The 16750-nt window shown below is 42.4% G+C and overlaps 1 long non-coding RNA gene across 1 annotated transcript in view; it reads right to left on the reverse strand.

Moving 5' to 3' along the window:
* Window positions 1–16484, reverse strand: part of LOC139062494 (uncharacterized) — a 30086-nt gene extending 13602 nt beyond the window's left edge. Inside the window, exon 1 of the long non-coding RNA XR_011516030.1 lies at window positions 16413–16484. This is a non-coding gene — a long non-coding RNA (uncharacterized lncRNA). The remainder of the gene's footprint in view (window positions 1–16412) is intronic.
* Between the last annotated feature and the right edge of the window lie 266 nt (window positions 16485–16750).

The raw sequence follows: 16750 nt of genomic DNA on the forward strand, positions 1-16750 counted from the left end.
TGCTTAAAATGGCAAGTTGGACACCGGTCAGAAGTTGTTTAAATCATTAAAATCTAAATTGCTCTTCTTCAACAGGGGTCTCACCACCGCCCGTTTAAAAGCAGCAGGAAAGACCCCTGTCTGAAGCGAGCAATTCATCAGGGTTAAAATGTCATCTTTTAAAGAATCATAAAATTGTTCAAAAACCTTGTGGGAATATGGTCCAGAACACACGTGGTGGGCCTCACTGAGGAGAAAACTTTGTCAAGAATCTCAGCTTCACACACTCTCAGATTGATCTGAAGCAGTATTGCGTTGTGAGGATAAAATGTTACATCGGATGGTGTCTACCTTCCCTCTGAAGTGGGCTGCAAACTCCTCACAAAGAGTGTCTGAGGGGGTTTTCTGGGAAGAATTAGAATCACTATTTAAAATATTAGCAATTGTGGAAAAAAGAATTTTAGGAATATTTCTATTTTCTGTAATGATTTTGGAAAAGTAATTGTTTCTGGAGTCTCTAACTGCTTTATTGTATAATTTTAACTGTTCATTATATATTTGCTTATTTATTGTGATCTTGTTTTTCCTCCATCTCCGCTCTGCCACCCTGCAAGTTCTCTTTAGCTGTTTTAGATTTTCGTTTCTCCAAGGAGATGCATGTTTTGACTGTAGTTTTTTTCTTTTCTTTTTTTTTGGATGGGGCAAGCAAGTCCAGAGTAGATTTAAGTCTACTGTTAAAATCCTTGAGAATAAGATCACGGGGGCAGTTGAATTAATAGGAGGGATCTTTTTAAAAGCTTCCAGAAAACCAGCAGCCAATTCAGGGGTTAAATGGTGTTTCATTACAGTTCTCACGGAGGTCTCCTGCTGAATTATACTGGTGATGTTAAAAAACACACAGAAAGGACCAGAGATCGCTAAATCCACAAAAGAGGACACACCGGTGGACAGGCCATACGTGATGACCCAACACATTCTCACACCCAAAGCGTCAAATAATGACGTGTGTGACCAAGTGTCAAAATACGACGATTAGGGTGCCCCAGCACATTGGGAGAGGATGTGCAGGGACACGTGTCACCGGGGGCGTCAGTATATGACGCCCGCGGTGGTACGGACATTATTCCTCAAACATCTAGCGATTTAACCTTCCCCTCACCCGCATCCTAACCTTAACTCAGTAATTTCCAATTAAGCTTTGCATGCGCAACCTAGAATGGGGGTGAGGGGAAGGTTAAGAAGTTCACAAGATGGTCAAATGTCCATCTCACCGTGGGCGTCGGATACTGATGCTCTGGCACAGCGCGTCCCTGCGCGTCCTCTCTCAACGCGCTGGGGCACCCTAATTGTCATATTTTGACGCTTGGTCACACGTGTCATTATTTGACGCTTTGGGTGTGAGAATGTGTTGGATGGTTAAGTCCAGGGTGTGTCCTCTGTCGTGAGTCGGCTGTGCGACATGTTGACTAAAATCCATATACAGTGATGCCTCGTTTATCGCGGTAGATGCGTTCCAGACCTGGCCGCGATAGGTGAAAATCCGCGAAGTAGGGACTCCCAGCATGCCCCTCGCGGGGATTCCCTCCACGTCACACCTACGTCACAAACCACGGCTATAAATGGAAGTCGCCTTTCCAGCTCACCACTCAGTCATCGTTTCTTCAGATTCATGATCAGAGTTTCCAACCTACCGATCAATCCAACAAACTGTCAGCTCATAGTAAGTTATCTTACTTACTTCTGGAAAACCCGGCATTTCCGTGTCACTTCGTTGACGCTCGAACGCTCGGGGGTTTCCTAGATTAATCGTGAGCCTGCGTTTCACCGACGCTATCACTTGTGAAACCACGCTCCCTACAAGCTCAACTCCCGAATCCAGCCAACCAGTCTGACATACAGTACTATATTGAATTATCGTATGATCACATTCTCTTTTTGTGGGTAAAACTCAAGAAAAAAAAATTTTACTTGGTTTTTTATAGTTTTATTACAAAAAGTGCATTTTATGATGAAATTGATGAAAATTAACAGGAATTTCTTGACATTTCGCATAGAAAAATACCGCGAATCGGCGAATTTCCCTTGAATAAGGCTCCAAAAAAAATCTGCAAAGTCGTGAATCCGCGATAAACGAACCGCGAAGTAGCGAGGGATCACTGTATTTCAATATGTTTAAAAATTCTATGGCTAAAGGGTCTAAAAGGTTATCTACATGTAGATTAAAATCACCAGCTAAAATAATCCTATCAAAGGAGTTGTGCAGAAATGATAAAAACTCAGAAAATTCTTGAGTAAAAAGTGCACTGTGCTTCGGAGTCCTATAATCTGAAACACATAAAATCTGAGGAATGTAAAAAATAGCTGCACTATAATCAAAGTGTGAAAATTATTAAATAAAACAGGTTTTGCAGAAAGGGTAGAAGAACATATAAAAGTGGCTCCACTTCCCTTTTTCCCATTCCTGGTTGAATAAATAAAATTAAAATTTGGTGGGGAGGCCTCTGTGAGAACAACAGGAGCATCCGAACTCAGCCAGGTCTCTGTTAAAAATTAACCTTGAAGATTAGTGTCTAAAATCAGGTCGTTTATAGTAAAAGTTTTGTTCAGCAGAGAGCGAACATTTAAAAGAGCCATGTTAACAGTGTCTGGGGATGAAGTAACCATATGACTTATTGATTGTGAGACTCTAGACAACTGTTTGTGATTGTTAAGGTAGGATCGGCTACTTTTTTGTTTGTGTGATCGCTCTCTGCTGATGACAGGTATGTTAGTGGTTTGAAAGGGTCCAAGTCCAATATGTGAGTTACTGTTAAAAACAGAGCTGGGTTTGTAGGTGCCTGGACCAGGGGGCGTCAGAAAGTGGAGGCAGGAAGGTGTGAAGCTAGGGCTGGTGTGTTAGACAAAGGTGGTCGTGGACAGGCCAGGCTCATTAAAAGTGTGCGTGCTCCTTGTCTATTTAAATGGAGTCTATCTGGCCCAAACAGATGCCTCCTCCCTCAGAAAATGTTAAAATTGTCAATAAAAGCAATGTTGTGCTGCACAGTGACAAAGGAAAGCCAATTGTTCAGAGATAAAAGTCAGCTAAAACATTTGATTCCTCTGTCGATGGTGGGGATTGGGCCAGAGATAAAAACACACAGTTGTGTGGTTTTTAAAGGATTGAAAAGGTGGGTAAAATCACGCTTGAGGAGTTCAGACTGATGTGGGTGTCATTAGTGCCGGCGTGGATGATGATTTTACTCACTGTTGGGTGATTCTGGATGAGGACTGGGATCTGTTGTGCAATGTCCATGACTGTCGCGCCGGAAAAACAGTAACGGCTCCACTCATCCTGACGTGTTTGGTGATAGAGTCTCCGATGATGAGGGTCCTGGGCGGCGGGTCAGCTGGTTTTGGGTGAGCAGAGGATCCATCCAGGACCTGCTGGATGTTGTGCAGTGGTTCCCTGGGACTGCAGCAATGGGGCTTCTGTGCTGAGGGCTCCTTCCGTGGGTTTGGGGTAAAGTTGACGGCTCCTCGGCAGGTTCGGATATCGGCACCCACTGCCTAGCTAGTATCAACATGCTGTCATAGAGGTCTGTCATTGGCAGAACAATGTGTAGCATAGTTGCTCGGCACTGTTCCTCAGAGACTTGGAGCATATTACTTCTTTGTCATCGACCCCAAATCTTTTTTATCAGTGCTTGCAAAGAAATAAATGAACGCTTATATGCAGGATGGGTTAAAACCAGAGCTCCCATCCTTTTTGTTTGTCTTATGAAGTTAAAAATGTTTTAAAAGTTTCTTTTTGGGGTTGATTACCACGAAAATAAACATTTATATCAAAGGTTCTTTTTATTTAAAATCCAACTGAGCCATATAAGAGACACAAAGAACACATACTTCCTTATACATTTGGGCTCATTGGCACATCAATCCATGATACCCCAGTGTCTACTGACACAAGTGTGGATGACACAAATGGCTTTGATCTGCTCATTCTAACATTGGCCAGCTTTTATAAAAATATGTCTGATTACAGTTTTTTGGCAGAGTGCAACTGCAGTAACTAGAACTATAACCATTTTACACACCCCCTGCAGTTCTGGTGATACATGTGTGTGTATCCAACTGTCCTCAGCCTTAGCTCTGGACTTCATGCAGAGATTTTCTACTGAACACCCCATTTGGAAACTTTCCAGGAAATACTGTAAGCAGGTGAGATGGTGTGAAAATGTTGCTTCTTATCAGTCTCCCTATTTGTGTTGAGTATTATTGCTGTCTGTCATCCAGTTAAGTCACAGCTGAAAAAGTAGAAATTAGTAGTGGCAAAATTAGGCATTTTAGGTTTCCTTTCTTTTTGTTCTGGTCAACAACATTAACATGGTTCTATGAATGCTTCAAAAACTTAAACCTTTTATATCTAAATTCAAAGTCCAGAATTCATCAAAGAAAAGAGACTTTCATTTTAACTTGATTTTAACCAAAATTTGTTCTTGATTGTGTTTATTTTTTATTTATTTATTAGTTTTTTACCCTTGTTCAGCACTTTGGGGTTGCCTGTGTGACTGTAAATGTGATATATGAATAAACTTGGCATTGCCCTCATTGAATACTTCGGCAGTTGACAAGAAAATAATACGAAAAGTATCACTATCAGATGTTTTATTTTCAATTAAATTCAAGCTTATTTATATAGCGCCAAATCATGACAAGAGTCGTCTCAAGGCACTTCACATAGTAAACATTCCAGTACAGGTCAGTTCATTAAGCCAATCAGTAAATAGTTTCCTATATAAGGAACCCAGCAGGTTGCATCAAGTCACTGACTAGTGTCAGAGTCTTTACAGCAATCCTCATACTCAGCAAGCATTTAGCAACAGTGGAGAGGAAAAGTTCCTTTTAACAGGAAGAAACATCCAGAGGATCCTGGCTCACTATAAGCAGCCATCCACCATGACTCACTGGAGATGGAGCAGTCACACACAAACACACACACACATGCACGCACACACACACACGCACGCACGCACACACACACACACACAAACCAAGTATTGTTTCTATGGTTACATTGTCATTTCTTAGTAGATATTCAATTAAGTAAGTAACAGAAACTGTAATGTCTTTATCTTAGTGAATATATAATTAATTCAATGGGTGAACTAGAAGTAGCACATTCCATGTCAAAGAAAGTAAAATGTCACTGGAAAACTTCAAATGGAGAGGGAGAATGTTAGGCGGTTAGCTGCAGTGTGCCAGCCGATGACCCCTTCCATAAATCACAGTAACCTTAGTTATTGTCCACTTGTTCACACTAATCTTGCTGGGTGAATTGTCAATTGTATTCATATTTAGTGAAAAATATTTTATTACTCTATAGTTAATCATTCAACATTCAAGATAATTTTCTCATATTCCAAAACAGATTATTTTCTGCTTCTGATCAGCAGTTGTGATTAATCTTCCTGTTTGATGTAAATTATAACTGAGGTTTGAAATATTACATACTTTTTCTCCCTTTCTTTCTCTTAACTTTTGGATTATGAATCTTGTTATAATTGCATCACTGTTAGAATACTTGCTAAACTTTATACATGCAACCATTTCTGTCCACTAGAGAGAAATGAAGTAATTATTAAAAAGAGTGAGTGTTCAGCTTGCTTGGCTTCGTGAGACAAATGAGGAAACAGCATCTTGGCAGAAAAACAATCAGTGTTGGAGAAATTCAGAAGCAGCAAATAAAAGTTCTTTCACAGTTATAAAATGTAAAATGGCAAGTAATCATTGGATTGTTGCTCATGCGAAGAAAATAGTTGTTTTGTTTTTATTTAAGAAATATCAGACTGATGCTGGTATGTTGTGTGCATCAGTTACATTTGTGAAAGTAGTTTTTTGTCCTCCTTAGATGGCTTCTGTTTGGAATTGAAAACATGATGGGACCATGTGGCTGTAGTTATATTTGTGCAATAGACATACAGGTGCTGGCCAGTAAATTAGAATATCATCAAAAGGTTGAAAATATTTCAGTAATTCCATTCAAAACGTGAAACTTGTACATTATATTCATGCAATGCACACAGACCAATGTATTTCCGATGTTTATTACGTTTAATTTTGATATTTATAGGTGACAACCAATGAAAACATCAAATCTGGTATCTTAGAAAATTAGAATATTCTAAAGGCCAATGAAAAAATGTTTGTTTCTCTAATGTTGGCCAACTGAAAAGAATGAACATGAAAAGAATGTGCATGTATAGCACTCAATACTTAGTCGGGGCTCCTTTTGCCTCAATAACTGCAGTAATGCGGCGTGGCATGGACTCGATCAGTCTGTGGCACTGCTCAGGTGTTATGAGAGCCCAGGTTGCTCTGATAGTCGTCTTCAGCTCCTCTGCATTGTTGGGTCTAGCGTATTGCATCCTCCGCTTCACAGTACCCCATAGATTTTCTATGGGGTTAAGGTCAGGCGAGTTTGCTGGCCAATCAAGGACAGGGATACCATGGTCCTTGAACCAGGTGCTGGTGGTTTTGGCACTGTGTGCAGGTGCCAGGTCCTGTTGAAAGGTGAAGTCTGCATCCCCATAAAGTTGGTCAGCAGCAGGAAGCATGAAGTGCTCTAAAACTTCCTGGTAGATGGCTGCATTGACCCTGGACCTCAGGAAACAGAGTGGGCCAACACCGGCAGATGACATGGCACCCCACACCATCACTGACGGTGGAAACTTTACACTGGACCTCATGCAACGTGGATTCTGTGCTTCTCCGCTCTTCCTCCAGACTCTGGGTCCTTGATTTCCAAAGGAAATGCAGAACTTGCTTTCATCAGAAAACATAACTTTGGACCACTCAGCATCAGTCCAGTCCTTTTTGTCCTTGGCCCAGGCGAGACGCTTCTTGCGCTGTTTCTTGTTCAAGAGTGGCTTGACACACGGAATGCGACACCTGAATCCCATGTCTTTCATGAGTCTCCTCGTGGTGGTTCTTGAAGCGCTGACTCCAGCTGCAGTCCACTCTTTGTGGATCTCCCCCACATTTTTGAATGGGTTTGTCGTCACAATTCTCTGCAGGGTGCGGTTATCCCTAGAGCTTGTACACTTTTTTCTACCACATTTTTTCCGTCCCTTCGCCTGTCTGTTAATGTGCTTGGACACAGAGCTCTGCGAACAGCCAGCTTCTTTAGCAATCACCTTTTGTGTCTTGCCCTCCTTGTGCAAGGTGTCAATGATTGTCTTTTGGACAGCTGTTAAGTCAGAAGTCTTCCCCATGATTGTGGTGCCTTCAAAACAAGACTGAGGGACCTTTTAAAGGCCTTTGCAGGTGTTTTGAGTAAATCAGCTGATTAGAGTGGCAGCAGGTGTCTTCTATATTCAGCCTTTTCAGAATATTCTAATTTTTTGAGATACCAAATTTGGAGTTTTCATTAGTTGTCACTTATGAATATCAAATTTAAATGTAATGAACATTGGAAATACATTGGTCTGTGTGCATTGCATGAATATAATGTACAAGTTTCACGTTTTGAATGGAATTACTGAAATATTTTCAACCTTTTGATGATATTCTAATTTACTGGCCAGCACCTGTAGATATACTGCTCTGTTGCCTCCTTGTGGGCTGAAATCCTACCTGGTTTTCTGAGGATCTTGAAAAAATGAGGTTCTACAAAGGCTGGGGATATCCATAAAAAAACTAACAAAAAAGGGTCAATTCTGAGATTTTTCATTTTAAATTAAGCCTGTGCACAATCTCAGCAAAAAGACCTCATCAATCAAAACTCAATACCGGGATTCACTATGACCAATGCTACTGCTGCAGGAGCCAAGTCTTACAGCTAATTAAGGCTATGGTCATGCTTGTGAAAGAGGTAACACATCACAAACCAATGACAGAGAGGTCTAAATGTGAGAAGCTGCAAGAGGAATTGTGTACATTTCAATGCTCTACTCGTAGTATACGTATATTTCTAAAAAAAACTACATTTTTTGCAGCAATACTATAATGACTGATAGTTAAATTACCTCATTGTCCAATTCAGGGTCAACTAATGGCGCATTTACACTATGGTCATCTCAGTCTGGGTTGGTTGGGGACAGCCTGCCCCTGCGGAGCCAGGTTGTGTATGGTCTTCGCAGGAATGTAGATGCCTGCGAGGACATTGGCGGGCTCCAGTAAAGTGGCAAGCAGAAGTCTGTGGTGTTAGTAAACAACAGAGGGCATCTTGGGTTACCTTTCTCACAGTCAGTTGAGAGGAGTGGGATAAGACAGTTAAAAACAGTGGAGGACATTGAGGTACTTTTACACTTGGGGCTTGGACTGCCCTTTTTAGCCAAATTTCTACCGCCAGGTCTTATATGGTGTGAAGCATTTTATTTTGTACCTGAGTGTCTGGGTCAGCATTTTTCAGGAGAGCATTTCTATCACAGTTTGGGCTCTTATGTCGGCAGGCGGGGTTAAACGAACTGTCATAGGTGATTTTATAAATAAGTTAGGCAACTATTCAGTATTGTGGTGCTGCAATAAATTATCTGCAGACCTAAAGACAAAAATGAAGTGGTTACCACAGGCTCCACAAGTGTCTCCAGAGTGCAGTCGTTGAGTCCAGAGGTCTGCCTTGCTTCAGACTTTTGACTTCCAGCTCAGCTTTCTCTTCACCAAGAAAGACCGGTCTTGGTCTAGGTCAATGGCTACATCACTGCAGACACAGCACCAATCTGCGTATCAATCTCATGCTCCAGTTTTCCTTCACTCATGAACAAGACCCCAACGTACTTAAACTCCTCCACTTGGGGCAAGACTTCATCTCTGACCCGGAGAAGGCATTCTACCCTTTTCCAACTCAAGATCATGGTCTTGGAGCAGATTCCCATCCCAGCTGCTTTACACTCAGCTACAAACTGTTCCAGTGAAAGCCGGCGATCACGTTCTAAAGAAGCCAGCAGGACCACACAATCTGCAAAAAGCAGAGACCTGATCCTCAGGTCACCAAAACAGATACCCTCAACACCTTGATTCCTGAAATCCTGTCCATTAAAGTTATAAACAGAATCTGTGATAAAGGGCTGCCTTGGAGGAGTCCAACTGTCACTGGGAAAGAGCCCGACTTACTAACAGCAATGCAGACCAAGCTCTGATACTGGTCGTACAGGGACCTAACAACCTACATCAGAGGGCCTTGAACCCCACACTCTTGAGGTACCCCCCACAGGGCCCACCTAAGGGTATATAGCTGGTCCAGTTTTCCACGGCCACATTGCTCCTCCTGAATCCGAGGTTTGACAGTCCAATGGACCCTCCTCTCAAGGCTGACTGAATAGACCTTACCAGGAAGGCTCATGTAAAACTAATGAAAATACAAACAATGTAACTCAGTTTGTTTTGCAAGTAGTGACGCATTTCTTTCAATCCATCAGTGGACTGTGTTGTGGCTCCACCCTAACCATACCGCTCCAGAAATCCTACAAGTAAACCTGGCTTGGACTTCAGTTCATTAAGCATCAGAAACTTCCTCTGTCTGGTGTGAATAAGTTATGAATTTCTACTCTGGGTCCTTGATGTGGCAGGTTTCTCACTTGTAATATCTCTTTTCTGCTCTGTGGTTTAATGTGACCTAACAGCTCTTGAACTTAAAAGGTAAAAAGATTCTCACATTATCATTACCTCATTATTGTTATAAGTAGTTAGTATTGAATTAATGAGTCAAATCCTGTTCATGTTGATATTCACCCCCGCAGTGGTTCTTCATTTACACCCTAACACTTCTGGACCTACAACAGAAGGGTGTCAAAAAAGTCCCGTGACTGACGCGGTCCGGGTAGGTTGTCTGGACGAGTTTTTGCCAAATAAGCTATTTGAGGATCAAGATGTGTCTGTTGACGCTGTTTAATTGTGTTCGGTCTGGCAATATTCTGTGACATCATTTCACATGCACACCGCCAGACCAAATGGTAATTGGCCTGCATTTGTATAGTGCCTTCAACAACCCCCCAAGGTGCCACACAACACAATCAGTCATTCACCCATTCACACACATACACACGCTGGTGGGGATGAGCTACGATGTAGCCACATCTGCACTGAGGCGCACTGACAGAGGCGAGGCTGCCGAGCACGGGCAGCACTGGTCCCTCTGACCACCACCAGCAGGCAAAGGGGGTTAAGTGTATTGCCCAAGGACACAACAGCAGCACTCTCTGGTCAGAGCCGGTATCAAATCTGCAACCGTCTGATTATTGGACAACCCGCTCTACCTCCTGAGCCACTGCTTTCCTAACCAGAGGCTCCCTCTACCTAGGTTGAAATGAGTCCTCATACTTGCATAAAGGGCCCTTCATGCCACTACTCCTGCTTATCTCTGGGCACTGCTAAATGCACCCCCTACCCCCGTAGAAGAAGTAAGGAATGATGATGAAGGCAGAGATGGAGATGAAGAGCTGAACGCCGGCCAACTCCTGCTGTGACCTCATTGATAGATGCAGAGTTTTCAAAGAGGGAGTTTGGTTCATTTGCAAATCTTTTCACAAAGCCCGCAGGCTTTTTGTGTGTCTGTTTCAAAGTGAATCAATGAAAGAGATTCTGTATTTTCAGAAAATGTGTTTGTGTTGATGTATACTTTACATATTGGTGTCCTGCATCATCTATGTAAGAAACATTCCAGCTCCATGTGATTTTAGGTGGCCAGCACTATCAAGAAGCTGGTGTTCGTATTGTATAATTTGTTTCATATCCTTTAAAAAGCCACTAGATTACCTAGAAGTTAAATTAGGCTTACTGGAATCCCACTGCGACGGAGATTAGGGCTTCCTTTTCACTGTTAAAAGAGTTGAAATGTGCAATTGTAGTTTCTCTGCTGAACTGACAAAGCCAGGGAATCTCAGTTTTATCCTTTTTTAACCATGGAGAACAAATTAGATCTCTCTCTCTTTCTTTCTCTCCTCTCGCTACTTTAGGGCCATGTTTGAAAAGTGTGCAACACATGAAGCAGAAAGGGCTTCATATTTGGTTACAACCTCTACCCAAGATGATGCGATGGAGAAAAGAAAAGCAGAGAAATAGTCTATGAAAAACTGGGATCTAAAATCAGATGGATTGAGGTTGAAAACAAGCAAAACAACATCAGACTTTACGTCTTTGTTGGAGATTTTAAATTCTTGTTCAGTCCTCTTCTGCTTAATGAGAATTGAATAGTTTTCCTATGAAAATGATGTAACAGTTAATGTCCTCCAGCTTTCCTTCTGCTGCTTGGGATTTATGTAGATTTTCAGTAACATTTTGCGTTTTTGTCAAGCAACTGCTTTTTTGTATTTTAGGGCACGAAGAGGCTTGCCAGCTTGATATTTATCATCCATCCATCCATCCATCCATTTTCATCCGCTTATCCGGAGTCGGGTCGCGGGGGCAGTAGCCTAAGGCGAGAGGCCCAGGCTTCCCTCTCCCCAGCCACTTGGGCCAGCTCTTCTGGGGAATCCCAAGGCTTTCCCTGGCCAGGTGAGAGACATAGTCCCTCCACCGTGTCCTGGGTCTACCTTTAGGTCTCCTCCCAGTTGAACGTGCCCAGAAAACCTCACCAGGGAGGCATCCAGGAGGCATCCTGACCAGATGCCCGAGCCACCTCAACTGGCTCCTCTCGATGTGGAGGAGCAGCAGCTTCGAGCAAGTGGTGCTCGCTGCAGAACCACAAAGGTGGAGCTGCACCAGAAGGTGGAGCTGCACCAGGGTCAGCCCCGCCCATTCCAGAGTCAGCCCCGTCCATTCCATCAGAGTCAGTACAATTCCTTCCAGTTGTCAGACTTGATAGCATTCTGGAACCAAAGAGGGTTTTATAGCTAAAAAATACAAGATTGAGGACGGAGGTGAGAAGTTAACTGAACAGTTTTTGTAAAGGTTCCATAAAATTAAAAATCTAACTTTTGGAACTTTTTATCATGTTATATTGTCATTTCCTCATAAGAAACACGCCAAAGCCATTTTTGGCCTCATTCATGCATTTTCCTCCCATCTCAGCTTCAATTTGGTCTCCTCCCCTGAAGTGGGTCTGGTCTTGGTTCTCAAATCTGGATATTCTGTGAATTTTCTGACAAATTATTTCTGAAATGACTTCTACTGAGACATCGCCAATAAACCATACATCCCATCTCCAAAGACACACTGGATAGGACAATTACATGTAACGCCACTTACTTCATATCAGATGTGGTGGGGTAGAGGCTATGGAGGCAGGTTTGCATGCAGTTTTGCGCAGGTTTGACTCCCAGTGGCAGAAATCTTAGGTAGATTACAACCCCTTTTCTTAATTTCTAGCTACACTTGCCAGTACTGTTTACAACAATTTACTGGTATACCGTTTACAATATAATGACTAATGTGTTTATTTATTTATTCGTTTATTTAGCCATTGTGAGTCCATTTGTGAGCAGAGTTTCAACTAAAATGCTGTTTAGGAACGACCAAATTCAAAGAACTTTTAGAGACATAAATATTTTGCTGAAAATAAACATTACAACTAAAATATAAACAAATTCAATGTTTCAGCTGGCTAAATAGATTGATGCCGACCTCACTGAGAATCGAACCAGCATCTGCTGAGGGGGAAGCAAATTTTGCTTCAGATGATCTTACCACTGGACTACCAGAGCACATATGACAATCACCCATGCTGTTGCACCACATTATTGTTAGAGCGGCTGTGGGCAGCTATCTGCTAAAAGAAATCGTTTCATTTCAAGATGTATTCAGGCTTTGTCATGTAGCAAGTTATATTTATCTTGTTTAATTGGAGCATAGAACATAGCATTAACATTTGTAAAGTAGTAACAGCCATAATTCATGTGGGTCAGGTTAGTTTGCGATGAAGTTGGAAAACAAAAACGGAAGTCAGTGGGCTAGGCTGAGTTTGCGTGAATGGGCGGGGCTGACCCTGGTGCAGCTCCACCTTATGGTGCAGCTCCGCCTTTGTGGTTCTGCAGCGAGCACCCTCTCGCTTCGAGCACCTCCCGAATGACCAAGCTTCTCACCCTATATCTAAGGGAGAGCCCAGCCACTCTTTGGATAAGACTCATTTCGGCTGCTTGTATCCGCAATCTCGTTCTTTCGGTTACTACCATAGGTGAGGGTAGGAACGTAGATCGACTGGTAAATTGAGAGCTTTGCCTTCTGATTCAGCTCTCTCTTCACCATGACAGACCGGTACAACGCCCGCATCACTGCAGATGCAGCACCAATCCGCCTATCAATCTCACGCTCCAGTTTTCCCTCACTCGTGAACAAGACCCCGAGATACTTTAACTCCTCCACTTGGGGCAGGACCTCATCCCTGACGCGGAGAAGACATTCTACCCTTTTCCGAATCAAGACCATGGTCTCAGATTTAGAGGAGCTGATTCTCATCCCAGCTGCTTCACACTCGGCTGCTAACCGCTTCAGCGAAAGCTGAAGATCACGTTCTGATGAAGCCAACAGGACCACATCATCTGCAAAAAGCAGAGACCTGATCCACGTGGCAGGGGTGAGGTGGTGCTCACTCCTCACCCCTGCCACATGGACCTCAAGGGATAAACCATCAACCCTACTCAATGGTCAACTTTCCTCGCGGGGTCACACCCATTAGGACAGTGGGAGGGTTAAAGCTGTGAGGCTTATGAACTCTGACCTTTAATCTGTTAGACCATAGAGCACATTTTAGTAACAATATCTTACAAAAGGAAGAATTAAAGGCATACTATGCAACTTTTTCATGTTTTTAAATAATTTTCTTGAACTAGTAAAGCCGCTTCCACATCTGTCAGCGCGGAGCAGACTCAGAAGGTACGTTTTCTTCAGATTTAGGTCATTGTTGCATTTTCCTGTCTATTCTGACTCTTTTTTTTCCAGACTTCTTACCCGGAGGTCCAGCCAGGGCCGATGTGGCTCCGCCCACACAGTAGGGACTGATTGGCTGGCTGAAAGTTTCTTCTACCACCTCTGATTTGTGAGTAGAATCAGCTGGCGAGGGTTTCCTGCATGCACGATTAATTTTCATTCTGGTTGCTTTCAACTAAACATCTCTGTCTGTTGCACGGAGCTCCCGCTACAGCGTGGGGGCAGATGGTGAAAAGGATCATAGGGGAGCAGAGGAGAGGAGAGGAGATCAGTGTGTCTGTGTGAGAGAGAGAGCGGGGTTTGAGGACACGCATGCCAGTGAGAACAGGTAGCAAATTAAATGAATGTGGTTCAGAGTCTCCAAAAGCAAAACAGCTCACGCCCACTTTTGTTTATCTTAGGGAGGACACCACGGACTTTTCTGCATGTCTTTTGCATCACCCCCATGTTGTGGGGATCTTCGCAGTCTTGAGAAGTCAGTGTGAACAAAATCTGCCTGTACGAGCTCGAACCGATGCCACCCAGCTCCGACCGTACTGACCCAGATGTGAAAGTGGCATATGTGCTATAATGACCCTTTACAGAGTTAATGAAATGTCACTCAGTCCCTCGTCACCCTCTGCAACTTCAGAGTGCTGGTCCAGTCTTGAGCTGACATATCTGATGCTGCAGTCTGCCTCCAGCACGTTTCCTGCATGTTTTAGATCACGAACACAGCTGATTTGTTTGATTTAGTGATGAATCACTCCTGTAGACACTAAGGAATGCTGGGGAGATGTTTCAGCTGTTAGATTAAGGTGTTAAAAAGACAAATGCATAGCGAGTGGATACGTTTTGCTTTTGGTTATACTAAACAAGCACTAGGGGGTTCTAAAAGCAAGCCAAAACTGCCTGCTTCTTACTAACTGTAGTAATATTGTTTTTATTGGGATGTTTGAATTTAAAAGGTAAACATTTTCTTACATTATCATTACCTCATTATTGTTATAAGTAGTTAGTATTGAATTAATGAGTCAAATCCTATTCATGTTGATATTCACCCCTGCAGTGGTTCTTCATTTACAACCTAACAACATACAAGTAAACCTGGCTTGGACTTCAGTTCATTAGGCATCAGAAACTTCCTCTGTCTGGTGTGAATAAATTATCACATGAATTTCTACTCTGGGTCCTTGATGTGGCAGGTTTCTCACTTGTAATATCTCGTTTGAGCTCTGAGGTTTAATGTGACCTAACAGCCCTTGAACCCAATAAATGCCCAGTGTCACTTCCCATACAAGTGCTGCATGCTGAGTCAAACCAAGCAAACCACAATGGAGGCCTTGGAACTCTGCATATGCATAACACACACATGATAGACTGAGCACTTGATAGCCTCGGGCTTTTACTTATCGGGCTGTTTAGATGTCAAGACACAGCATAATTATTATAAAACCTACAAGAACACAACATGCTGATTTTGCTAGAAAGTTTAAACTCAGTTGTTATAATAAAAATGTCTAATGTAAACTTATTTTCTGAAAAATAAATTATTGAGCATGGAGTTTTTGAGGTGCATCTGAAGGCATCATACCTCCAGGCCCTGAATGCATTGCATGCTTGCATCTGTTGAGCTTTGTAAAGTAAACCTCACACTTTTATTGTTCTCTGCCAGGTCGTATGCATTGTCTGTGAGCATTGGCTGTTCGGGGTTAGATTATTAAAAATGAGATGTCTGTTTGTGCAGTTAGAAGTCTCTCAAATGGATTTTATGTTTATGTTTATGTATTTAGCAGATGCTTTTGTCCAAAGCGACTTACAAGTGATAATCGGCATGTTGCCCTTGAGGCTAACAACAACAATAACAACAACAACTTGACATCAGTCATGGAGGAGGGAACAAGGAGTGGACAGTGGAGAGGGGGGACGGGTGCACTTATTCAGATTCTGCAACCTAACTGTTTTATCTTCCTTGGCTGAATGAGAAAATGTTGACTGCACTGAAAAAGAGAAAACTAACAGTAAATGTAGGAGTGGAGTCACTGCAGCCTGGTATGAGTCTGAATATAGAGCTGACAGATGCTTCTAGCTCACATTCACATAGCAAGCTTTTAACCAGTTTCAGCCAGTATGACTGCTCCATCAGTTCTCATAATCATCAAATCTCTGCTCATTAGGGACCTGACCTGTGAAATTTTTTGATAAGTCAAATGGATGTTTGAGAAATTATTTATTATTTCATGGTATTGGATTTTCAGACATGAAATCTCACAACTTGCATTTCAAATTTTTTTTAAAACACAAACTTTTTTTTACCTCGTCTGACAGCTTGGATCACTCCTGCGATCTTCATCAGAGCTAGCCGCTAATAGCGGCGTCACTTCCTTCTTCGTTCACAGAATGAATATACAAAACAACTTGGTTTTACCTCTCCTTCAGGAAAGAATTTCATGTCCCTGGCAGCTCCATTTCCTCTGAGTAACCTCTTACCTGTTACAAACTTGGTTACTACGTCATGTCCTTGCAGCATCTATATCTGACATAGAAATGCTCATCTGCTTCTCCAAAAGAAAAGCTGGTAGTTTCTATGTTTGATCAACACTTCTTCAACTCACCCTATTCCACGTGTCCGCCACTCACCATCAGCAGTCTCCTTTTCCTTCTAAAGTTTTCAGTGAACCTGCAAAATAAAAGAACCTGGTTAAAAAAGCTTAGGCGACATGTAATGTTATAGATGCCTTTTACCCGTGAGCTTCAAGACGCTAAATCAGAGTGAAAGCGTTCTACTCATGCAAGTCCCACAAGGTCACAAAATCACAGGAGAATTGTAAAACCACGTGTGATTTCACAAGTTCAGAAAATAACAAGCAAGGAAAAAGATGGCAGCATGTATGCAAAAGGGTTTGACTTCTTTTTTGTTCTGTTTATCTTAGCTATGGAGGTTTTAAAGAAA

Source organism: Nothobranchius furzeri, chromosome 13 (genome assembly GCF_043380555.1).
Source record: "Nothobranchius furzeri strain GRZ-AD chromosome 13, NfurGRZ-RIMD1, whole genome shotgun sequence".
NCBI classification, from domain to species: domain Eukaryota; kingdom Metazoa; phylum Chordata; class Actinopteri; order Cyprinodontiformes; family Nothobranchiidae; genus Nothobranchius; species Nothobranchius furzeri.